This window comes from Felis catus, chromosome C1 (assembly GCF_018350175.1).
Source record: "Felis catus isolate Fca126 chromosome C1, F.catus_Fca126_mat1.0, whole genome shotgun sequence".
NCBI lineage: Eukaryota > Metazoa > Chordata > Mammalia > Carnivora > Felidae > Felis > Felis catus.
The window spans coordinates 195,314,741-195,341,610 of NC_058375.1; the positions used below are offsets into that span (position 1 = coordinate 195,314,741).

The following is a 26,870-nucleotide window of genomic DNA, read 5'->3' on the forward strand; positions in this document are numbered from 1 at the left end:
GCATCAGTGAAATGTCAGGAAAATGCCCAGAAGGCACCAATGCAATACTGGAGTTTCGAATTTTGAGAATGGAATTAGGCCACTAAATCAGTTTTCCTGCCTATGTCAGGGACCACAGGGATATGTCCTAGTTCTTTTTAAAAAGGGGCATCTGAACCTCACTCAGTATAACTCACAGGTCTTTGCTGGGGACCTGTGGGAAACCTTTGGACTTGAAACTAATTGAATCTGCATTGAAATGGCCTTTTCCTTTCTTTATTAAATATCTGATTTGCTTTACAACCTTTTTCTTTGGCTTGCTTGCATTATTCTTTTTTAGCTGCACATGTTGGCTCTTCTCCAAGGTTGAAAGAGAAGAAAGAAAAAGAAAAAAGATCAGGACTGAATTATACTGTTTGTTAGATCATGAGTATAACTTTCCCCTTTGTGTTAGAGGAAAGGACACACCTCCTCTGATTTAGAGGGGAGATGAGCCAGTTGTCAGTGTAAAGTATTATTATAATGTTTCCAGTGCTGTAGGAGGAGCAAAAACATCCTTTCTATTTGAAAAGTGAGGAAGGAGGGCAGCATATGTCTGGGCTCATCATTATCATTCAGACCCATACCAAGAAAACTCTGTCTCTGATTGCAGGCTGAATTTGCTCATGACCACATTTCTTTTCCAGGGCTCGACAGATTGCAGTTTTCTAACCGTCTCCTTATTAGCATGCTGCCTGTTCTCTCTATCTACTCCTGCTGCACCTGCTGTGGTAGTGATTGTGTATATAGGTACCATTGCCTTGAGAGATTAAGGGCGCATTGTGAGCAGGGCTAAACCAATGGATTTATCAGGGTATAAATTCCGCCCATCTTTTGAACAATAACTGAAACATCTGTCTTGTGAAAGTAATGTTTCTCTTTGGGAATTCTGGGTTAAAAACTTGTGTTTACCACTGCACCTATATCCCCTTTCCCACGCCCGTATCTCCTTTACTTTTTAGTTTGTAATTGCATGCAATAGCCAGAAAAATGGTAGAAAGATTTACTTTTATATTTATAGAAAAAAGTAAAAATTATTTCTCAAGTTTACTGAGATTTTTCTAGCAAATCTAAGAGAGGTCTTAGTGGACTGCAGATTCATACTTTTCATGAATACTTTACTTTCATACACATCTGGGAAATTAAAGTTGCAACAGATGATTAAGGATTATTGCAATTTGTCCATTGGAGATCTTAGTAAGAAAATTACTTATTATTTTAATATTTGAAAAATTATTTGGTCTCCATTGCAAATTTATAGATGATGGGAAAGCTTATCTCTAAGGCTTGGATCAGGGCAAACAGCCTTCAAGAAGGACTTTAGTTTGATTACCTTTTAGGACTGAAGAATATATATCCCACAGTTTAAAAGGAAAGGGGTTTGGGGACACCTGGGTGGCTCAGTCGGGTAAGCACCCAAGTTTGACTCAGGTCACGATCTCACGGTTTGTGAGTTCGAGCCCCATATCGGGATCCATGCAGACGATGCAGAGACTGCCTGGGATTCTCTCTCTCTCTCCCTCTCTCTCCCTGCCCCTCCCCTACTTGCACTCTCTTTCTCAAAATAATAAATAAACTTAAAAATTTAAAAAAAATGAATAAAAGGAAAGGGGTTTTCCCCTTTCTCTCTCAGATGTTACTGTTTGCCACTAGGTTTAATTTGACTTGAAGAGTGAGGTATTCAACTGCTGCTGACTTTGTCTTGAATTTCTGGCCAGAGAGCTTTTTAGAGGACAGATGAAATCTCTTGGTGCAATATGGGTGGAGGTGTGTTGGCACTGGTTCACTCCCTGACAAATCTCAGGAATGAATGCTTTCCTGTCTGCATGTTGACTACCAGAAGTAAAGTGGAGCAACCTAGAAACACGGCTACTCTATTTTCATGTGTGCATGAGGGAAAAACGTTCCCTGGTGCATTTATTGGCTAGAACTTTGACATTTCCATTTTGGAGGTCATAGGAGCAAGTAAATAAATATTATGTAAGGAGCAATCAAAGGTATGGAAATGTAGTAAGCCAAAAATCATAAAATGGGAGACGGAGCCATAAACTAGTCACAGGACCTCAGTTATACTTGCCTTTCCCCATGGTATCATAAGAATGAAAAGAAGAAGGAAGGAGGGAAGATAGAAAGGAAAGCAGGAAGGAGGGAGAAAGAGAAAAAGAAATTTCACTTTATATACAGTCTTGCTTCAGTTGGAGGGCGACTCAACTGTGAACAACATTCTGTGTTATGTTAGCATGTAAGTTACCAGCATTGTTCTGCCTCTCAGCACACCAGTTGGGAAATTTCTTAGGGCTGGAGCCTGGTTGCTAACCTTAATACTCTCAAAGGTTATGGAGGTATTTGTACGTTTATAGACCTACCACTCACCCCACAAACTGTCCCCACTATAGATTGTAATTGTTCATAATTCCTTCTTTTCCCTCCTGCACAGCCAGGGTGAGTTTCTGTATGTGGGTTTATGTCACTTTAGTTGAAATAATGTCAGCATTGGTTGTATGAGAGAATTTTGTATCTAATACATGCATTGACTTTTATAAGTAAATACAGAAAATCTTTAAAAAGTTTTAAATTCTTAAGTGATTTTACAATAGCATTTTAAATGCAGAATTGAAGATTTAAAAATGATGCATATTAACATCTAAATGTATCCACTGCAACTTGAACTCCTGTTCCAGTTGTGGAGTTGACTTTTGCATTTGTATTGTATTGCATTTGCAGACAGCTCCGGGATACTTGGGATACTTGCAGGAGATAGTGAGGATATGGGGAAGGACCTTTAGTGGCATAATAAATTGTGATAGTGTATATCAAGTGTTAGAAGAGAGGCTCTCTTTTTCCCATGGTGGCCATGACCATAATTAACCGAAGTCAATTCCTTGGAAAACTGAAGTGGGATTGTTCAATTTTTGGACCCACAAAGTATCATCTACAATTTGAGCCGTGCAACACATGTGTGTACAGTGTCTTTGTTGGCCTGTTAATGTAATTCTTGAAAAGCTTAGTTTATACTTTTCCTGTGTGTGTGAAATAAGAATATTGTCTATAGAGCTCTAGCTTGGGAGTCCAGTCCTATTTCTTCCTCAGAAGTCTCTTATCTCAGTCTCTCAAAGCTCCATGGTCTCTGGATTCCTCATGTATAATAAGATGCAGAAGGTTGTGGGGGCAAAGCTGGAAAATCCCCCAAAGCTGTGATGCTCTGGACTGGGACACTTTATAATATTTCCAGGGAGCTAATTTCTGAAAGCCATTAATCAGTTTATAAACACATTCTTTGACACGAAGGTTTGAATTGTATATTGGCAGGAATTGTTTGAATAATTGACTTGAATGAGTTTAATTGGTTATAAGGGAGTGCTTTGTTTCTTTGGCTGATGTAATTACTGCCTGTACTCAGTTCCTGCAGGAATGATTTAAATGTTGGATGATGTATCTGAATTGCATTGGTTGTACTAGTGTGCATTTGATGCCTGTGGATTTGTTTAGCTCTCCCTGGTGCTCTGAGTGTCCTGTGACAGTGGGCGTTACCATCTTGCCATCACCATTAGGGAACCAAGTCTCCACCAGTTACCCCATAAAAAAAATATGTAGGATCACCTTCAGCAGATCTGTTGGCACTAGGGATTGAAGATGCCTCTCTCCTAGAGGAATCTTTTCCTGGGGGCCCTATTCCAGTTAAAGGACCAAGCTTTCCCTCCCTCCTGTTAGCCTGAAGAATAGTCACATCTCAGTCTCTCCGAGTCTCAGTTCTATCTCCTTAACTTAACAGGGGCCTCAGTAGAGATTTAAGCATGGGTGGCATCAAAGCTGGTGAGAATCAGCTGATCCACTGGCAGCCGCCGCCACTATGACGGGGGAGTTGCTTGTAATCAAAAACCTGGTGGCACAGCCAAAGCCAACACAGTTGGTTGTTATGAATTGAGGTTGAGGCCAACCCAATATACCAACTGACAAGAGTTGGTCAACAAGAGTTGACAAGGCTTCACTATCCTTCCAGAATTATTCTTCTGTGCTGTACCATTTTATGATTATATAACATTCATCTCGGAAGTCTCAAAATATTTGAGCCGTGCAACGTTTGCTCACTAGAGAACCTTTAAATGTGGTTGTACAGTTTAATGACCCACAACTTTATGCTTTTTACACACAGAGAAGTAGAAGTTCCAAAAGGTTAAGTTAATTGCCATAATCCTCTCGCAAGTCACTACAGAAGTCAGAAATAGGGTAGCTACCGTGAATGGGTAGTGGACAATTTCTTTTCTTCATTGAGAAATGCAGGCGAAAGCCTTTCATAGCATTGAAGTGATCATCTGCAGAAAATAACTTTTCATGTGTTCTTTGGATGAAGTGTAGAGGATACCTGCTTTCTTCACCCCCACCATAAAGCCCAGAGGGCCACTGCTAGCAAAGAGTCTAGTAGAGGAGATTTTGTTTCTTGCCTTCCTTGATATGAATTTAGTATTACATACTCAGGATAGCTAGTAAGAGAATATGGAAATCTAATTTCCAATAATTACAATGAAAAAAATTTCTCTATTTCAAGGTTCTTGAATATTTTGTGTTTTGACTGCTTTGGCTTGTTACTCCTCCTCAAAAAAAGAAAACATTTTTAAATAAAATATAAAGGATTCAAAGAAAACAATCACATTGAAATATAGTTATCAAAATAAACTAAAAATCATAATACAGTAATGTATGTGCTTCTTATTTACACATTAAATTTTTTTTAAGTTTTACTTATTTTGAGAGAGAGAGAGGAAGAGAGGGAGAGAGGGAGAGAGCGAGCATGAGTGGGGGAGGGGCAGAGAGAGGGAGACAGAGAATCCCAAGCAGGCTCCATGCTGTCCATGTCAGGCTCCATGCTGTCCATCCCGCTTGGGATTCTCTCTCTCCCTCTCTCTCTGTCCCTCCCCCACTCATGCTCTCCTTCTCTCTCTCTCTCTCTCTCTCTCTCTCAAAATAAATAAATAAACATTAAAAAAAAAGAAATGAAAAAACATAAGTAAATTCCTTTAAATTCTATTCCCAGACCCCTGTCTGTGGGTTCAAGATGAAGAATTCCTTCTCTGAACTCCTTCTCTGAGTGGGCTCCAACTCATGCACCATGGGATTATGACCTGAGCTGAAACCAAGAATTGGACACTCAACCAACCAAGCCACCCAGGCACCCCTAAGTAACACAATCTAGTGGCTGGCCTAATAATCATCACAAATTCAAAGTAACAGTATATATGTTATTTCAATATATGTGGAAAAACTGCAATAAGAAATAAACATCAGGGGCGCCTGGGTGGCTCAGTCGGTTAAGCGTCCAACTCTTGATGTCGGCTCAGGTCATGATCTCACAGTTGTGAGATCGAGCTCTGCATTAGGCTCCGCCATGAGCATGGAACCTGCTTGGGATTCTCTCTCTCCCTCTCTCTCTGTCCCTCCCCCACTCATGCTCTCCTTCTCTCTCTCTCTCTCTCAAAATAAATAAACATTAAAAAAAAGAAATAAAAACACATAAGTAAATTCCTTTGAATTCTATTCCCAGACCCCTGTCTGTGGGTTCAAGATGAAGAATTCCTTCTCTGAACTCCTTCTCTGATAGAAGATGAAATCATCTTCCATCACGCGCTTGTCTGAGATGGTGTTCAAATAGGTTTTCCGATAGGGGGCAAACTGGTGGCTTCATTGGAGGAGAACTTCATTGGAGGAGTACAGATGATTGCAGTAAGAACACAGGCCAGGTGAATCCTAGATCAAGTAATAAGGTAATAAAGTTGTGGGGTTTTTTTTGTTTGTTTTTTTTTTTGTCTCATTGATCATTTTTTTTTTCTCCATAACCTTTCTCCAAGTGAGGTGCTAAGTGCTTTTGAGTGATATTAACAATTAAATTAGATTTAATTGTTAGTGACAATGCTTTAGACTTTACCTGGATATTAAGTATGTACATTTACATAGAGTCTACAGGGAGACAGCACTATTAAATCCAAAGGAATCTATTGCCAATCATGGATCTGTGGGTTCTTTTTGGGCACTTGGATAATGGGTAAAGGGATATTTTTGTTAGTTACGGATACCTTTCATTCACCTTGTGGTTGGCTGCTTTCACACGTACTCATAAGCTAGTTGTAGGTTTTATTGGGCAAACAGGGGAAGTAGTTCTTTTTTCAGTTTGCTCTTGGTTCTATTTATCCTGGCAGTAACATTTCCCTAGGGGCAGGCAAATAGTCTTTCAAGTTGAACATCTCATTTGCAGTGCTGTCATTTGAAGTGATAGTCATTTGTAGTTTGTAGAGGAATGATTTCATTCATATGAGTGAACAGATGGGTTAATAAAGCTGTCTGAAGTTGTAATCTGGTTCACAAGCTATTTCAGGGACATCCATCATGGTGTCATGATGCTGGATGCTGAACTACCAATAGTCTGTTAGATTATAAGCACCTTGAAAACCAGGGTTAAACCTCATCTAAAGCAAGTCCATATTAACACAGAGTAGAGAAGTATGCTTTACCTCTAGGCTTTAATAAATAAAGGTGGTGTAGAGTATGTTGCTGTCATGCATCATAGAGGAAAATATTTAAAATAAATTAGTTTCATAAAAAAGAATTAAAATCAGTTTTGTGCTATTTTATTCTGCATGTGTTTTCTTTACTTCCTAACACTTATTATAAAATGGCTTTGCCATCTTGAAAGAAATGCTCATGTAAATGCAAACACACTTTTTAAAGAATCAATATTGTATGAGCTTTAGGGGAAGGGATTCTTTTTTCTTTTTAAATATTTATTTATTTTTGAGAGAGAGAGAGAGAGAGAGAGAGAGAGAGAGAGAGAGAGAGAGAGAGTGATCAGGGAAGGAGCAGAGAGAAAGGGAGACAGAATCTGAAGCAGGCTCCGGGCTCTGAGCTGTCAGCACAGAGCCCCATGTGGGGCTCGAACTCACAAACTGCAAGGTCATGATCTGAGCCAAAATCAGAGGCTTAACCGACTCAGCCACCCAGGTGCCCCGGGATTCTTTTAAATTCGTTGTTTGAATTGTGTTTCCAAGCTCTCTTACTTTTTGTAGCGAGCTTGGTTTTGTTTCATGCTTCACTGAAGTATGCACTGAGATTTGTTTTGAAGCCATATAAGAAGGGAAGATAGGGAAGACGGGGTGGGGGGGCTGCTGTTTTGCTGGACCTCTGCTAGGCTCAACTGTCAGAATGTACGTGGCATGCACCATGGTGCTTGTTACCGTAAGTCAATGGCTTCTGGTCCTGGCTTCATGTTAGAATAACTTGGAGAGCTTTTAAAACATACCAATTAAATCAGAATCTCGGGGTGGAGGGTGCTGTATCTTTGGTACGTATTAAACGCACTCTAGGTGATTCTAATGTGCAGTCAGTGTTGAGAATTATTGACAAAATGGGTGTGAACATCAGCCTATGAATTCAATGGACAAGAAACATAACTCAAATTATTTTTTATTCCTAACCTTGATTTTGCTATTAACTTCACTTTTTCCCTTAAGGTTTACGTAACCTCACAGTTCCAAGTTCTTACAGAGTGCAAAATTGGAGGGAACAGAGGAGCTTCTATTTGTAGGTCGTCTGTCCACTGAGGTTACCTTTGGGTGCCTGTCATCACACTGGCATGATATTCTGGGTCTAGCGGTGTGGCATGCTTGGAACCTTGGCATCTTTCTGTGATGTGCTGCATTCAGACACCAGAACTAGGTACGACTAAGGGGGGGCCACAAAAGTCAGCAGAGCACGAATCATATTCCAACGCAAAAAAAGAAAAAATTTGAATTAATGCAAAAAAAAAATCCTTGTCAAAGAATAGAGCAGAATTTTAAAGAAAGACGAGATCTGTACACCTTCCATCAGCAGCCTCTTTCCTTGTGGGAAATACAGTCTCTCTAGCAAGAGTACACTTTCTTCCTTCCTGTCCCTTCCAGGTGAGGAAAATCTCATTTAATCCAAGAAAAATCCTTTTGCCTTCATGTTTTCATATTTTACTTGCATATCTGATCTCTTAGGACCATTTTCTCTTATCCTCGTCCCCCAAATGGGCTTAGACTTTTGGAAGCAAAAAATATGAAGAAAAGTTTTTAGTGAGCAACTTCCTTTTTTTTTTTTCCAATTTGCCACATCTCTCTTTTTTGTCACTGAGCACAGAATTTATTACTTGAGGTATGTGCATGTGTGTGTGTGTGTGTGTGTGTGTGTGTGTGTGTATGTGTGTGTGTGTGTGAGAGAGAGAGAGAGAGAGAGAGAGAGAGAGAGAATATGGAGGAAGAAGGTACCATAGGTTTTCTCTCTCTCCCTTGTTCCCTTCTTTCCCCCCTCCCTCCTTCCCTCTATTTCTTTCCTTTTTCTTTTCTAAATAAAGACAAATTGGTAGGGAATATAAAATATTTCATTATTTTTTAAAAATTCAGATCTTGGTTGTCACTGAAATGCCTTGTCCCCTGCACCAAGTATTTCTTGGAATATGTCTTATATAGGTTTTGCACCAGAAAGTTCAAGACAGCAGGTCAGCTCTGATGCACCAGAAGTGTCCATGGCATCTGCTGCTTCCCATTACACATTTTGCTATTTGAAGAATTGATAAACAAACAAACTGTGTATGTCTCTGTCTCCAGAGCCATTTGTGGAAACAAGGTCTTTATCAATATCTCAGATGATCTTCATGGTCTAGGAAGAGCCACCATATTAATATTTCCTGCTTCACTTCCCTGGGTGTTCTAGAATAAAAATCTTCCTCCTCTAGTGTGCTCAGGTGGCTCAGTGAGTTAACTGTCCCGTAATTTATCTTGGCTCAGGTCATGATCTCAAGGCTCGTGAGTTGGAGCACCACGTCAGGCTCTATGCTGACAGTGCAGAGCCTGCTTGGGACTCTGTCTCTCCCTCTCTCTGCCCCTCCCCCGCACCGTCTCTCTCAAAATAAATTAGTAAACATAAAAAACGAAAACAAAAACAAACTCCCTCCTCTGGCCACAAATAGGAGCCATGTAGGAATTAACTCAGGCAAATGGAATCCTCTCAAGATGCCTCTGTGAGGACCATGTGAACTTCAGCAGTTCTCTCTTGGCTTTCAGCTTGTCTCCCCTCATTTTCTCACACTCAACATCTGATTCCTAAGTAAACCTTGTCAGCTGACTCAGAATAAATCCCGAATCTTTTCAGTTTTCACTAGCTCCACTGTCATCACCCTGGTCCCAATCAACACGATCTTCCCTCTGGATAACTGCAGTAGCTTCCTAACTGGTTGTGTGGGTAGGAACCGCGGATGCTCATCTACATGCATATTCTTTCCTTCTTCTTGGGCACACCACTTGCCTACATTTTCCAGAGCTGCGGCACCCATGTGGAGCCGTAGGACCGGTTCTCACCTTTAGAATGAGAGAGGGTGATGCCTGGCTCCTTAGGTGGAGAAGTGCCACCCACCCCAAACTCCTCTTTCCATGTTCTCCTGCTGAGTGGAGAGAAAGACCCTGAGGCCCTGTGGGAAAGCAAGGCCACAAGATGGCAAAGTCCTGGGGTCCTGAATTATTGTATGGATTAGAATCATCACGCTGACCTGCACTGGACTTCATGTGAGTAAGAAATAAGCTTACTATGCAGAGAGCTGCATGGCTCGGTGCCTCCCCCTCCCATTTTTCTTGGTCACCCCATTCAATATTCAACTCCTGTCCTTCTCTGCTCTATTTTTTCTTTATAACACTTAAGACCATCTAGTACTATGTGGAGATTTATTTCATTTGTTTTCTGTCTAAGGGAAGTACTCTTATTCTGAACAACTGGTCTATTTTTTATCAAATAAGGAATGGGAATCTTGTAACTGATCATATCTCCCTTTAAAACAAATTAGTCCTGCTAAACACAGCAGAATTTGTGTAAGATCTAATTAAGGAACTGGGTACTAAGTCTTCCTGATTTCGTCTTACTATTTGGTCTTCATTACCTTTCCCTCTGATTTAAAATTTAAAAAAATACTGTTTTCTATCTACTTTTATCCTTAATATTTTTGGAATTGAGGCAGATTATAGATAAAGGAGAATTTATCTTTATACCTCCTAATACCAGGAAAATTTGTTAAAGAGAATTTTAATAAATGCAATAAAAATATTTTAAAAAATCTACATTCTGTTTACTTGGGGAGATTTATACTTTTTTTTTTTTGTCAAAATCAACTTTTCAAATGAATGCAAGGTTGATTTAGGTCAACATATATTGATTTAGTTTGGATGTGTTTGGAACTATTTCAGGAGAAGGGAGAGAAAAAAGAAAAGAGCAAACAAGCCCATTCTAAGAGGAAGTCGCTGGGGAATTAAGGAGAGAGGTGAACCTGAGAGGGCATGGAAGCTCCCTGCCCTTTCCCCAGACCTGGATCCTCAATGTTGCTTCGTCTGCCTACTGATTCATATCCCTTATCATATCCTTTAGTAAACTAGTAAGTGTAAAAACAAATAACAGTTAACAAATAAAGGAAGTCATATAGTTCTAGTCCAGATGGTGATTCTTGCACCCCTCTTGCCCTGCACTTTCACAGTCTCATGACTTTGACCTTGATCTATCAAGACCTCGCGATCTGGGGTAGCGCTTCCATTTCCATCCGCGCCCCCCTGGCGACGTGACTCACGGTAATTCATTCTTCCTCTCCACACTTTAGAACGAGAAGTGGGGGGTTGGGATAGTTCGTTGGTTCTGAAGGGTAGATTCAGCTTAAGGAGGCTGAAGAGCTTTTAAAAATTGCCATTTCCAGGAACCCTGAACTTCCAATTCCTTTTATTTGAGCAAAATCAATTGTTTCATTAAAAATTATTTTTTATTGTCATAAGTATTTGAGCACGAGACCCACGTACTAATATATTTTTAAAGGATGCTTCATGTGATTCCTTTGTGCAGTCAGAGCCAGGACCATTGATCTCACTACATTCTCTCCCAGCATTGACATCCTGTGATTGTGTGGATAATTTAAGTCTTTCTTTTTCTTTTTCTTTTTTTCTTCAAGTTTTTATTTAAATTCCAGTTAATTAACGTCTAGCATAATATTGGTTTCAGGAGCAGGATTTAGTGACTCATCACTTACATACAATACCCGGTGCTCATTACAACAAGTGCCCCCCTTAGTACCCATCACCCATCTAGCCCATCCCTCAGCCACCTCCTCTTCAGCATTGGTCTCTAACTCTATAGATAATGAAGTCAGAAGCTCTAAGGATTGCGTCCGTACCTTTGGGAGGTTATATTACATGCTGCCACTAGATGGCATAGACAATTCTTGGGATGGAGGAGATTCTGGTTATTTGGAACTTTTGCTTTCCCTGGGCAATGTACTAGAGACGCCTAGCTTAGGAAGCTTTCTGGGGACATGACACTTTAGTCCCTTTCCCTGAGCTAGAGGCCCAGAAGGTGCAGCTGCTTTGCTTGACAATTTGATAGAGAGACACTCATTAAATAAATGTCCTATTGTCTGAAGGGAGAGAGAACGTGAACCTCTGCATAAATATTAGCTCCCATTTTTCTTATTTCCAGCAGGTGTGTGCTCCTCTCTTCTTCTCCACAGTTTTCTTTCTTTTTCTCTGTCATTGTTCTCTCCGTTCCCTTCTTTCTCCTCTTTTCTTGGTTTCTGCCTCTAACCACTATTTATAATCTGGTTATAGCTAAAAATGGATTATATTTTATCCTGTTACCTTTGTGGCTGATACATGTCATGAATCTAAAAATGATTCAGACACAGTATTCTTAGCAAGGTGAACACACTCAGGTTACTGGGAGAAATTCTTATGCTGGGGATTTCTTCCGCAGCCACTGTAGCAGCACCAGCCAAACCCAGGAAGAAAGAAAGAATTTTATGTGCCTATCAGGGAAAAACAGTCAAACTCCTCTCCTTTTAACAACGCAGTTCGGGTGAGGGCCAAAGCTCTGCGTGTACATGTAAGTAGGGGTTTTGCACAGTAAATAGGGTGTGCTTCTCCACTGCTTCTCATTGGAAGATCTCAAAGCATGCTTGCTGCTTTATTCTATAGAGCTGCTTCTTTTCCCCCGGGCTGTCAAAATACGAAGAGGCGTTGTGATTTTTTTTTTTTTTCCCAAAGAGATTGCATTCCTTCCCTGGCTTTGTTCCAGCCCAGCTGCTTGTCGTTCAGGGAGATGCTGTGCTGTTGGTGCCAGGATTTACTACTGTGCTCTCTTCTTCTCTGAGTGACATATACTGATGGGTCACTGCCTGGAACAGCCGAGCAAAGCATGGTGTGTGTCCATCCATGAAGATCCCTTGTTGTTTACTCTTCTCTGGTTTCCCATCTGGCAGCATCGGATACCAATCTTCATTAAAAAACCAACCAACCAACCAAAAAAAAAAAAAAACGCAAAAACAAAGAGAAATACAAGAAAAAGTTCTTTCATTAAATTAAGAGTTAACATTTATTGAGGGCTTATTGTTTGTTAGATACTGTTTCAAACACTTGACATCTTCTTCTATCCTTTAATCCCCACATCAAGGTCATGACCCAGGTTCTGTCATTATCCCCATTTTACATATGAGAAACACTAGCTAAAAGCAGGGTTAAGTCAATTGCTCGATGCCACAACGCTGATAACTAGCTGAGACATGCTTTGAACTGAGGCAATGTGATACCAGAGACAATACTCTCTTTCCCCTACATTCAGGTGGTAAAGAGTTGCGTATTAGAGTCCCACATAAAAAAAAGATTCTCCAACTGGACAGTCATTAAGAAAGTGTGTATTTCCTGTTCACGTAGCTGTATTTCCTTTGGCATAGGCTTGAATAGATGCGCCAAACCCAGTTTTTCCCCATTCTGGAGGACCCAAGTGCATTCTGGTATATACCCACTTCTCATTGGTTAGGCAATCAAGAGGAGGCACACTTCTTAATTGTGATTGGCATCATGTGGGTGTATATACAGTCTTCAGTTTAGGAAGGAGACAACTGAGAGGATGATCCCTGTTGTTTGTCTGTCTGTTTGTTTGTTTATTTGTTTTTTCTGACTCACTTTTGTGTTACTTGAGAAGGGGACAGAGGTAGGACTAACAGATGGCGTTTGGGAGCTTTCCCCTTTAGTCACACCCTGACTTCTTCAGATTCAACACATCTTTCTATCTTCACACGTGCTGTTTTGTCTCTCGTAACTCCTTCTTGGCCCTCAAAATTCAGCTCACACCATCTTCTCCAGAAAGCCTTTAAATGATACACTCAATTGTATAGTTCAGACTTTGACTTTTCTTTGTTTATCCAATATTTTCCAAATGGCTTTATTTACCATTTCTTTGGTGTCAGGGTTTCTTCTTCTTTAATAGTTATTTATTAAAATACTAGGTTTCTTTCTGTCATTCTTTTATTAATCTCTCTCTTCTTTACCTCTATGCATAGATTAATCTACATCCATTATACTAAGTTTTGATCTATTCTTTTCTATGTCCCTACTTTATTTCTCTGCATATTTGCCCTATAATGGTTTCTAAAGGAGGAAATATTTCATAAATGAATTTTTAATCCCACTTTATTAATGGTACTATGATGACCACCTAAGGGAAACCCAAGAACAAACGCATTGAACTTTTCCACCTAATTCTGTAAGTTAGTCTTCTTGCTGTAATAATACTGTTCTCAGCAGGTAAAGTTTCGGCTGTATGAAAGATTAATATGCTTTATTGGTGCATAATCTTCAAAGAGAGTCATAAGTTCTCCCGACGAGAGAGCTAGCACCAGGATGGGTCAGAAGTCCAGGGTGCACTCATGCGTGTGACTTATGGCAAGGTAAAGGTTTCTATTTGTCAGCGATAAGGTGGTGGGCCAAGAGCAGCCCCATTCATAAATTTGGTCTGGGTCAGATCCAATTCATAGATATTCAACTAACAGAAGTGTAAGTTGCAATTGTTAGTGGCCTTGAACTGCCCCACCTTGGATCCTGGGAAATCAGTGTGGCTTTGTTCAGCAGTGACTGCCGGAAAGGACCATAAATCAGGAGCTTCCCATACGAGAACCTTTTATTGTCAAGGTAATGACAAAGAAAAATGATGGCAGTTATTCCATTTACACAGGTTAGCCTCTTTTCTTTTTCATTGCTATTTCCTCCAACTCTCTCTCTCTCTTTCTCTCTCTCCCTCTTTTTTTTTTTTTGATTCTGACTAACAGATTAATAAAGCTTTTGAGTTGTTCTTAGAGGAATATATGATACAAAACAGATTATGGCTCTTAGAAGGATATCTTAAAGAATTTTATTTTTGGAAACTCATTCTGACTATGCTGTATTGTGAACCAATCAGTCAAGTGGTTGTCCAAAATGAGAGTTTCGTGCTTTTCAGAACTACAAGCCATAATTTCCTGTCATGATTCTGTATCAGAATGCAGGACATTATACACTTTATCCATATTACTGGGATTTGTTCACTTGCTCCTCCAAAAAGTGGTTAGCGATTGGTAACCTCAGGTGGTTACACTATGAGAGTTTAATTGTCATTGATGTGGCTCTGTGGACTCCTGGGTAATTTCATCAGATGTAAATGCTGAATACTTGAGGGGGACCCTTTGCAGATCTCCACTCCTCGCTGGTACACCATACTGAGAACTCTGGCTGCTGTTGTCTCCCCAGACTCAGCCTCATGTTCCTAAAGTCAGGGGACACAATGGACTCTGCCTTGGTCTCCTTTCCCCTGAGCCAAAGCCTGAAAGGTCATCAAGACAGTAAGCTGGGGTGATCACAGGGCTCGTCTCATTTGTAGTCTGTGTCAGGCACCCCTGATCCTGACTGCCTGCTTCCTTAGTCTTGAAAAGCAGTTGTTTCTGTACACTGGTTGTTGTTATTGCTGTCATTCCTTCATGTGGGAGGGTGTATCCAGTCCTTTTTACTCCATCTTAGCTAAAAAGAAAAGTCTTCAAAGAGAATTTTTAAGTTCTAATTTATATACCATAAAGTTCACCCATTTTAAGAGTACATTTCAATGATTTTCAATAAATTCTCAGAATTATACAATTATCATCACATCATTTTAATTTTGGAACATTTCCAACAATTCAGGAAGATCTCATACTCATTTGCAATCAATTATCTTTGTTCCCATCCCCAGTCCAGACAACTACTATGTTCTGTCTCATAGAATTGCCTTTTCTAGACATTTTATCTAAATACAATCAGACAACATTTGCATCGGCTTCTTTTATTTTTTTAAAAAAGTTTATTTATTTATTTTGAGAGGGAGAGAAACCATAAACGAGGGACGGGCAGAGAGAGAGGAGAGAGCCAGAATCCCAAGTAGGCTCTGCACTGTCAGTGTGGAGCCCAATGTGGGGCTTGGACTCAGGAACCGAACTGTGAGATCATGACCTGAGTTGAAGTCAGACGCTGCAGGGACTGCGTCACCCAGGTGCCTCTGCATCAGCTTCTTTTAGTTACAATGAGGCTTTTGAGGTTTATATACACAGTAGCCATTTATCAGGAGTTTGTTCCTTTTTACTACCATAGTAGCTTTTTGTATGGGTATATCACATTTTGTTTATCCATTGGCCAAGTGATGGACATTTGGATTGTTTACATTTTTTGACTGTTATGAATAATGCCTCTATGAATATCTGCATATAAGTCTTTGGACATATGTTTTCTTTTCTTTTTTTTTTTTTTAATTTTTTTAACGCTAATTTTTGAGAGAGACAGAGTATGAGTTGGGGAGGGGCAGAGAGACTGAAAAAGACACAGAATCTGAAACAGGCTCCAGGCTCGGAGCTGTCAGCACAGAGCCCAATGCGGGGCTCGAACCCATGAACCATGAGATCATGACTTGAGCGGAAGTCAAACGCTCAACCGACTGACTGAGCCACCCAGGAATGCCTGGACATATGTTTTCATTTCATGTCTTTTGAGTAGATATCTAGTAGTGGAATTGTTGGGTCTTATACTAAATTTATGCTTACATTTTTAAGAAATTGGTAAGCTGGGGCGCCTGGGTGGCTCAGTCGGTTGAGCCTCCGACTTCGGCTCAGGTCACGATCTCAGGGTCCGTGAGTTCGAGCCCCGCGTCGGGCTCTGGGCTGATGGCTCAGAGCCTGGAGCTTGCTTCCGATTCTGTGTCTCCCTCTCTCTCTGCCCCTCCCCCGTTCATGCTCTGTCTCTCTCTGTCTCAAAAATAAATAAATGTTAAAAAAAAATAAAAAAAAAAAAAGAAATTGGTAAGCTGATTTCCACGCAGCTGTACTATTTTACATTTCTACCAGGAATGAATGAAGATTCCAGTTTCTCTGCATCCTCATCAACACTTACTATTATCTGTCTTTTTGATTATAGTTCACCTAGTAGGTATCAAGTGGGTATCTCCCTGTGGTTTTTACATTTCCCTAGTGACCACTGATGTTGAGCATCTTGTGCATATTAGTCATTTGTATATCTTCTTTGGTGAAGTATCTATACAAATATTGTTATCCATTTTAAATCAGGTTATTTGTCTTCTTATTGAGCTATGTCAGTTGTTAATAAATTCTGGGTACAAGCCTTTTATTCATTATATTATTTACAAATTTTCTTCCAATCCATGCATGTCTTATCCTTTTACTTTCTTAAAAGTAAGTGAAAGTGTGAATGTGTTTGATTTTGATGAAGTCCAATTTATTATTCTTAAATTTTATGGATCATGTTTTGGTATAGCTAAAGGTGTTGTCATTTTAATAAATTCTTTTTTTCTATTTATACTAGCCAGAGCAGATTTTGTTATTTAGAACTAAGAAATGTAACTGACGTGATAATTAGGAAAGGAGACCAAAAAACTGTATTTCATTCCAGAACTTTTGAATCCAAAATGGGAGCAAGCTACCCTGGAATCCTAAAACTTTATTTTGGACAGTTATAATATAATGTTTGGATTGTTAAAATTTTTGTTGCTTGCCTTTACAGCTGTCAACCAGAGGGTGCTCTTGGCTTGTCTATCAAGGGACTTCCTCATCTGGATGGTTGATGTTATTTTGATCTAAAACACTCCAGAGATCATTGTGGACATTGGATCTCAACACAATCATAGTAAATAGAAAGAACAAGCATATCATTATGTGGGTGTGGCTTCAGACAGAGAAAGGGCAACTCAAATTTAAAACCTCTTATCACAAACCCATGATTTAGGATTCTTCTTTGGGTTCTAAGCTTATTATGAGAAGCTGGTACAGTTTCATTGGGCATCATATGGATTGAGAAAAACAATTCTGAAAGAGGCAAATAACTAAATCAAGGGGAAATATAATTAATCAATAATTAAGATAGTTAATGGAATATTTCTTATTGTAAACAACTTAAAGCAACCATGGAATCTCAATATCTAAACAAACTGATGAAATAAAAGGACAGGTGAATTTGGAGATGGGAATGTCAGAATCAAGTCATCTTCCTAAAACTAACCAGCTCTGAGATATTGAGCATCTTATTTTCCTTATCTGAGCCTCTGTTTTGTCATCTGTAAATTAAGCATGGACTAGATATTGCAAAGTTCCTTAGGCCTTTTCTAGATCTAACTGTATAGATAATGATCTGGAAACACCTTCCTTTCTACTTTAAGCTAACAGTCTTTATTTTAGGACTGAGTGAGCTAGATTCTTTCCACTTTAGTGGCTGGGGAGAAGGAAACTCTTAAAAATATCATGCCTGATTGCCTTGTCTGAAAACATGTTTAAAGAAAGAATGCTCATGTTGGCACTTATAAAGTGGTTGACATGATTTTTTGTAGTGGGTGTGGTTGAGAGTGGGGCAGAGATGGGCTGGAAAGATTGCTGTTTCTCTGTTGACCCTTTGCACTTTATCAGAGCCAACGGCTCCATTGTGCAAAACAAATGTGTGCTTAGTACCTCAGGTCAAGGGCCAAACACACACACAATTACGAAGTAAATAAAATTGCATTTCTGCAGGAGTCGTTAGTTACAATTTATGTATTCCCTGAAATTTTGGTGCACCATATTTAGTGAGAGAGCATATATAAAAGCTGTCAGAAAGTAGACACTTAATGGGTATTATTTCCCTTTCCTCATTCTCCCTATGCCTTGCCCTCCAACATGTACTACGGTATTTATCTTTTATAAGGCTCTGGAAACTTCGTATGGTTCTCTGTTCATCCAGGGTTCCATTATATTATGCCTCAGGCTTTGATCCTTTTTCAAATTTTTGCTTTTTGAACATTCACTTACTTGTAAGGACCCATTAGATAACTACAACCAAAGAGTTTAGAGTATTAAATTATTTTAGCTCATGTTTATTGAATGCTTACTGTATGCAAGGTAATATTCTAGTGATGAAGGTATACTGTGGAACAACACAAATAAAAGTTCTTGTCTCCATGGAGCTTACATTCTAAATAGGGAAAAGTAGGGATATGAATCAATAGTGGATATGTTATTTTTGCTGTTCCGAATTCCATTTATCTATTTTCTTATTTCTGGGTAGCTGCACCCCAATATTTCTATGGGAAACTATCCTCCATTGATTGGAATCTTAATGGGACTGTTGCTCTAATTACTTCAATCTCCCTTAGCCAGTTTGTGGGCACATGACCATTCTGTACCAATCAGATACTCTGTCAGATTAGGTAACAAAAGGATTGAAAATTATTGGAGTGAATTCAGCTCAAAGACAGCACTCTGACAAATGCCATTGATTTCTGTTACATAGAACCTCAGAGCTTGACTAATTCTTGTTGGTTCCAAAGGCCTCATTCTTTGTTCCTTCTGTGCAAAATCTTCAATGTTTCCTGTTTATGTTGTTGAGTTTCATGTTGCTTGGCACCTAGCAATCCTAACTATATTAAATTGGTTAAGTAAGAAGCATCACATTTATTTATCCTTTCTTACTAACTTAAATTCAACCCTCCGTTTCATCCACAGGGCTGGCAGGAAATAAAATCTATTCCTTAATGAGAGTCCTCCTTCCCTGTAGGGATGAGAACTACAGAGGCTCTTTGCTGTCATTAGTCATCTGTCCACCTTGTTGATTGTTGGAAATACCCATGATCCCAGCATCTACACTGTGTCAAGGATAAGGGAATCTTTGATGTGGATGAACACCCCTCAGTTAGGGTTCAGTTTACTGGTGCACCATGGAAAACTTAGTACATGTAAGTAATATATAATTTCTCTGAAACTTTGTACTTTCCAGCTAATTATTCTGATGCAAAACCTCTCTCAGACAGTTAACTTATCTGAGAGACTATGCTATCTCCTAAGAACAGAGGGCAAACTACCATGTTCATTCTTCTTTGTTCATTCAGTTGCCTTCTTCAAATGAACCTGGATTTGTGTACTGAACTCTAGCGAACATTTCATTTATTTATTCATTGAGCATGTATTTATTTTTTGCTCTGTGCTCAGTCCATTATGAGATTCTGAAATTACAACGAATAACTTATTATAGTTTCTGGCCAGTAATGACTCACAGTCAGAGCAAGGAAAGTTGATTGTGGGGTGGTGGCTAAATAATCAATAATTATGGCAATGGTAAGTGTTACAATAGAGGCATAAAAATATGCATAATGGGAGGACAGAAGATGGTCTTAAGTCTGTTTGGATACGCCATGCCATGGGTGATTTGTAGAAGGAAAGGGTAACTGGGCTGAGTCTTAGGAAATGAATACAAGTTTACTTGATATACAGATGGAAGAAAAGAATTATATTCCAAACCAAGTAAATGGAGTCAGGGAGGGAGACAGAGAGAAGGAGGAGGAGCAGAAGGAAGAGGAGAAGGAAAAGATTGGGAAGACGAGATTGGGTGAGAGAAAGAGTGGCCTGTGTTAGAAAATGCAAGCAGTCCATCATGACTACTAGAATGAAGAGTCCATTGGAGGACTCATGCGAGATGAGCATGGAAAGGAGGACAGAAGATCAAGCACAGTGGGTAAAGGATGAATATTATAATTAGGCTGTCCCATGCGAAAACTCAAGTTCTGCCCTTTTGGTGTGGTCAACTGAAAAAGGTTACTTGACCTGGTGTCCTTAATGGTAAATACTTCCATTGTAACATTACTGTAAGGATTCCATGGATTCGTGAATGTAAAGAAACTAGCACAGTGCATGCCACAGCAGAATTCCAGAAATCTTTTTCTCTCCCCCTCCCCACACACCTTGACATTTATCACAAAAGCCATAAAACTGAAGGTTACTGATAAAAAGTGCTTGGTGGGTGCATTTGGGAAGTAGTGGGAAATTGCTTGAAGAGAGAGGGTGAAGCTGAACTAAAGAGATCTTTCGAAGTGGAGTGGAAGCACTATCGATTTAAAATCACAAGCTTAAACATTACTTAATTGCAAATGTAGTATTAAAATGAAACCAGAAACCAATGATATAAATTGCTATGATCTTGTCACCTAATCAATCAATCGGTACTGTCATTTATTCATGATACTTCTATTTGTTAGGACCCAAATCTATATTATTTTCAATGTTTACAGATTTTTAGAAATAATATATAAATAAGATGTTTACATTTGAATTTTTACTTGAAATTAAATCATGAAAATTTTAAGTTCTTCTATAGGTTCCCCCCCCCCTTTTTTGTTCTTCTTACCTCTTTCTTCCATCAGGAATCATTGTTAATAGCTTAATGTGTTTCCCTGTACGTATTTCTTCGTGCTTATAAAACTGTATACCAACAAAAGCACCTATACTACACTGTTGTTCATTTTCCTAAAAATGGAGTAACATTATACATTTATTTGTAACTTATTTTTCTTACATAGAAATATATCAGGGAGATTTGGGGTGTGGATAGCTCAGTCAGTTAACTGACTCTTGATTTCAGTTTAGGTCATGATCTTGGGGTTCGTGGGTTCAAGCCTCGCCTGGGGCTCTGTGCTGATAAGATGGAGCCTGCTTGAGATTCTCTCTTTCTCCCTCTCTCTCTCTGCCCCTCCCCCCTCATACTATCTCAAAATAAATAACTTTTTAAAAAATTAAAAAAATATATCATTTACATCCATCTAATAGGATTCCGTAAAATTGAACGTTATACACACACTGAAAACTAATTATAGAATCTTTAGATCTATAAGGGACCTTAGAAGTCACCCAGTCCAGTGGTTCCCAAAGATGGGTCTTTTCAGTTAAATTATATTCCTAGCAGATAGAGATTTTGAACACAGGGTAAGTGTTGGACGCCTAATCAAAGATTAGTTTGGCAGTGGTGGGAAGAAGGTTTGGAGGGAGGGATCTGGGGTCATATTTCAGGTCTCATCCTTAATCTTATTTTCTCATGAAAGCATTCCTTGATAACCTTAACTTGGATAAGTGACCCTCTTATACATCCTAATAGAATCTTCTATTTGTTCTTTGTTATGTTCACTGGCATAATATTAATAAATTATTAGTTATTAATAAACGAGTTATTATCCACCTTTTATGCTGTTTATATCTCCGTTAGCTACTATAGTGCTTGACAGATAAAAAAAAAAAAGACCCAAAAATAAATGAATGAGCATGAGAGTTTTTTGGGGACGGGGATTGTTGCACAGATGCTAAAATTTGATACAGCAGAGTGGGAGTAGGGGATCAGAGTCAGTGACAAGTGGATTGCATCAATGGCTCAGAGACTGATATTTTCCTTATGAATTTGTGGCAATTAAGGTTATTTTCCTTAGCATGTTAGGACCATAAGACAGATTTTGTTGGTTCTTTTAGAAATTATTACACTCTTTGGAAGACACTCATTGTAACTAAATGCATATAGATATTGTTCATTTAAAATGGGAGCTGTCCTTTCACAGTGCTAACATTTTCAACACAGGTCACTTTGTTGCCAATGTTGAGGTAAGTTATACTCAGTTAATGGTGATTGTTTAGGGGGCATATAATTAGAAGAAAGGGGAGGTGATGATTTGGAGGCATATTTCGTCTAGGTTGCCGTGTGATGAGAAAAAACATTTTTACCCCACAGCAAAAAAATGGAAACCTTTTTAGTGACCCTACAATAGCCTCTCTAATGTACACAGTGCTACTTTAGACCCCCTTAAACGAGGTTTCAACACTGGCTTCCACTTAACATTCATGTCTTCTTTTGTATCGAGAGTATCAATTAAGCTTTAACAAAATACAGATCTGAGAGACATTCTGTCTCCTTTGACTATTTATTGATTTAATTCATCTCATTCTCAATCTTATTTCCCTTTGTATTGGTTAAGATTCTTCTGGCTGCAAGCAACAGAAATCAGTAAGTTAAAAAAAGGGTGATTTATTGGAGATACACCAACGTAGCTCACAGAAAAGAAGGATGAGCCAAACAGTAGTGCCTCAGGAAAGGCAGGAGTGACATAGAACCTGGGTACGTAAGTGGTGAATTGTGAAGCTGTTCCAACTGTGTCTACTGCATTCTTTCGTTTTGTTTTATTATTATTTTTTTATTGAGAGGGAGAGGGTGCCAGTGAGCCAGGGCAAAGAAAGAGAGACAGAGAGAGAGAAAGTCAGGGTTCACCTGAAGCAGAGCTTGTGGTCACCTGGTGTGGGACTCATGCTTACCCAAAACGGGGCTCAAGCTCAGCAGAAGTGGGGCTCGTGCTTACCTGATATGGGACTCGAACTCATGAACTGTGAGATCATAACCTGAGCCGAGGTCAGATTCTTAACTGACTGAACCACCCAGGTGCCTGAGATTTTATTTTTAAGTAATGTCAATACCCAATGTAGGCCTCAAACCCACAACCCTGAGATCAAGAGTTGTATGCTTTACTGACAGCCAGCCAGGTACTCCTGTGTCTACTGCATTCTCATTCACTTAGTTTCAAGTTCATGAGTGTGAGTGAGGCAGATCTCTGTCATCCTATTTTACTTTTGACTGTAATAGATAAAGGTCAAGGGACTCTGAAATATGGTACAGTTAGTGATAGGAATTGAAGGAAAAAGATTGTTGTGGGGTAAATTCCTCAGCCAAATATGACAGGACATGGTGGCTTACTGTGGGACATAGTGGGACAGTAGAGAAAAAGATGAATCAAGGAAAGTCTAACTTTTATAGCCTGGGTCAATTGGGAAAATAGTGATGCCATGGGAAAATTTGTAATATAGAGTGCTTTTTTGGGAGGAGTGGGAAGGAGGGAATTATTATACATTTGGTTTTATGCATATTTGAATTTATCACTATGGTGAGAAGTCCAAGTTAAGATTTTTAAAGGGAGTTATAGTGAAATACAACCGGAAATATAAAGTCAGTCTTGGCATAGCCATAAGAACAGAATAACTCTCCTTGGAGTTAATTTTGTACGGCCTCTTCTAGTTTCTTTGAACATAGAGAACCATGCCTGAATCTTCATGCAATCTCCTAAGGCTTAGCATGTGGTAGGTGCAAAAGAAGTCACTGTGGTGTTAAACTGAATTGAAGTCAAGAGAGAAAAGAGTGAACTGCTAAGGAATGTTCACTTTCTCCTGGAACTAGTTTAAAATTTTGTCTTCAGTTTTAAAGTCTCCGCCAGAATAAACCTATTTTAGAGGCCACCTCTTTCCATAACCAGAGAGTCCATCTGCACGATTTATTTCCTCCAGTCAGGTTTATAGACCAGGGAAAGTTTTTTTTTTGTTTGTTTGTTTGTTTGTTCATTTGCCCTCTCTTGGTTGTTGGGTTTATTGCATTACAGATGCTTAAACCCTAAACATTAGCCTCTTGAGCGAAAACAATGAGAGATATTTTAGCCAGAGTTTTCCTTTGATTCTGGCAAAAGAAAAAAAAAAAAAAAGAAAAAAGAAAAAAAATAACCTGGAAAGATAGCATTCCAGAATAATTTTGCTTATTCTTCACTACTTGATCAATACGCCCACCAGCAGCAAGAGACAGAGTCTTCCTTCACGCTGGAAGTAGGAACTAGTTTAGACACCCTGATAATAAGTGACGGTATTGTGGAGATTGATGGGGATGGGCAAAGTCTAGATTTTATTTGGTTTCATCTTAACTGCATTTATTCTATCTCCATTTTATTGCCCATTCGTTGCTCCATGTCAGTTTCATTCTATTCTATTTCAACTTGAGATATACACCCAATATATAAGGATGGACATTTTCACTCAAAAGCATTTTCAGATCTTGTCACCAGCTAAATCCTCTCTTATGGATTTCAAGTGTCTTATAATGAATTTTAGTGATTTTAAGCTCTCACCTTTTAAAAAGCTTAGAGACTGCAAACATTTTACTAAAAGTGTAATACTACAGTACCTTGGTAATTTGGTAAAGGTTACTGTTTATAATTACCTTCATGACAGGAAGGTTGCTATCAAAGACACTGTAGTGACCTGCATAAGGACATGAGGTCACATATAAAATTTGAGCAAAATTATTACCAAATTCCTCTACAAAATGGGTTGTTATATACTAAGTGAAATACAATTTTTGATGGGTGGAGTTACTGAGCTCTTTAAGTGACTTAGACTCTTCTGATCTGGAATCATGTTTGTTGAAAATGACAACAGTTTACGTTTCCAAATGTTGTTGATCCTTAATAAAATAATCTGCATCCATTTTTGCTCTATCCTGAACTATAAAATAAAATTAGTCACTCTTCTCCATTAAATCCCCTTTCCTATGGTACAATAATAGCAAAACTATTGAGCATTGGTGCGTACTATGCTCACCATTTTACAGGAGACAGCTACTCTTTATGCTGCTTACACAAAGGAGGAAACGAAGGCACATAAATGTTAATTTGCTCAAATAAGTGGTTGCATTGACATTTAAATTCAAATGGTTTAACTCTAGAACTCGCACTTTAGACGACTTTCGCCTCCTGTTTCAGAGACAGGAGTTGTGTTTGGTATACACGAGAGACATAAGGATAAACATCACAATTCCCGAAGTAAAGATGTTTTCTTCTGGCCTGCTGCGAAGGGCATTCAGTTCTGGGGCAGCCAATTTCTAGTAGTTATATCCACTGAGTGTTTTCAGTACTGTAAACCCAACTTTACAATAGTGCTATGAGGTAGGTATGAATGTTTACATTCCTCAGTTGAAGATACTGATGGAGAGGAAGATTACATAGCTTAACCTAAGGTAGTAGCTGTGAGTGCTAATAATAAAGTCAGCAGTTAGCCAAATTCCAGAATCTTCCTGCTGCATCACAAATACTGCCTCCCTAATTATTTTTTACCCTAACCTCCATTTATACTCTAGTTCTGGTGGGTATGTAGCTGACAACCATCTACTTCAGAAAGAACTAGAGTGCTCGTTAAAAATGCATCTAGCCAGTTTCAAATGCGCCTAGCCAGCTTCAATTGTAGCAATTCAGATTTAGTGGGTCTGGTATGTGGCCCAAGAATCTGCATTTTAGCCATCGTTCCTTGCCATTGTTAGGCACAATAAGCTTGGAGAATTACCTCAGGAAATGTTCCTGACGTAATGACTTTTTAATCTTTATTCTTATTTGAGTCTTATATATGTCTTTTGAAAAATAACCGGTAATATTGTCCTAAAACCTCTTGCTGTATCACTGCCTGAATAAAACTACAAGGCTTGAAAACTCTCCAGGACATGACTTAACATTTCTGGTTTCTGATATAGGAGAAACGATGACAGAAAGAGCAACTTGCATGCAAGTTGAAAGATCATGGCCTTGGGGCTGAAGGCCCTGGGGAATTAATTTTAGCCATAACAAGCAAAGACAGGGGAAAAATATGAACTCTGCAGAACAGATAATTCTATGTTCAGTCTATAATTTTAAACAGAATTTTTCTGCCAGTTGTTAGCTCCTGTGGTTTCTATTTAGCATTGTGTAATGGTCTCTCAATTGTCCAGTGATTTACCAGTTATTTTAGGATTTCTATTTCTTTGGTACTTATCATTCCATGCCTACTGAAAAAGTGAACAATAAAAGTAATCAATTGGGAACATTTTAATGAGGCAATCCAACCCAAAGCTTTGCATTCAAGTATTTGTTTAAATTTGAGGAAGTCATGCCTCCAGTTCTGTTTTACTTGGGCTAATGAATGAGAAAAGACAAAAAAAAAGATTAGAGAATGTCAGGTAACTTTGACCTGCAGGAAAAAAAAAAGTCATTTCTGAGGAGGAGTTCATATCAGAATCTGTTTTGAACAGATGGTTTGCTTAAATTGTTTACAACCCACTACCAAGAAGCATTGAGGAACAAGATTGTAAATTTGGCCTTGATATGATACCCATGCTGTGGGATGTCCCGAATGTTAAGATTTAAGCACGAAGAGATTGCCATAACCCTGTTTTTCAGTTCTTTTGTGCTGTACCTGGCTTTCTAGATTCCATTGTTCTTGTGAGATGGAGACCCTGACTATAATTTTCCCTATTTAATTGCTAGAAAAATGTACATCTTAATGTGTATTAAATTAGCAACTCAAGCTTCCTAAGTCAGCGAGGAGAGCAAGGATTTCTGACCGGTTCATGTACATGATGATCTCTTTCAAAGGTGCAGGAATTGGTTAACTCTGACAATTCTGCAGTTTTCTGGTAATCTTAATTAGTTAGCTCGGGGGCACCTGGGTGGCTCAGTTGGTTAAGCGTCCGACTTCTGCTCAGGTTATGCTATCGCAGTTTGTGGATTTGAGCCCCCTATTGGGCTCTGTGCTGACAACTCAGAGCCTGGAGCCTGCTTCAGATTCTGTCTCCCTCTCTCTCTGACCCTCCCCCGCTCACGTGCTGTCTCTCTCTCTCTCTCTCTCTCTCTCTCTCTGTCGCTCAAAAATAAACATTAAAAAAATAAAAATTAATTAAAAAAATTAGTTAGCTCTCTGATGAATACTACATTTCTGTACATGGTTTTCATTTAGGGCCCCAGGAGTGAAAGTTTAAGCATTTCATTAGTCTCAACTAGATCACAAAGAATTATGGGGCCTTTTAAGGGAAGGGGTAATTAATTTTGTAGAGTTATAAGGTGGCTCCAAACTTGAAAATAAG

General features: G+C 39.0%; 1 long non-coding RNA gene across 1 annotated transcript in view; it reads left to right on the top strand.

Moving 5' to 3' along the window:
* The window catches only part of LOC123379261, a 35,902-nt gene extending 9,370 nt beyond the window's left edge, over positions 1-26,532 (top strand). The window contains exon 3 of the long non-coding RNA XR_006583515.1: positions 18,866-26,532. This is a non-coding gene — a long non-coding RNA (uncharacterized LOC123379261). The remainder of the gene's footprint in view (positions 1-18,865) is intronic.
* The last annotated feature ends 338 nt before the right edge of the window (positions 26,533-26,870 follow it).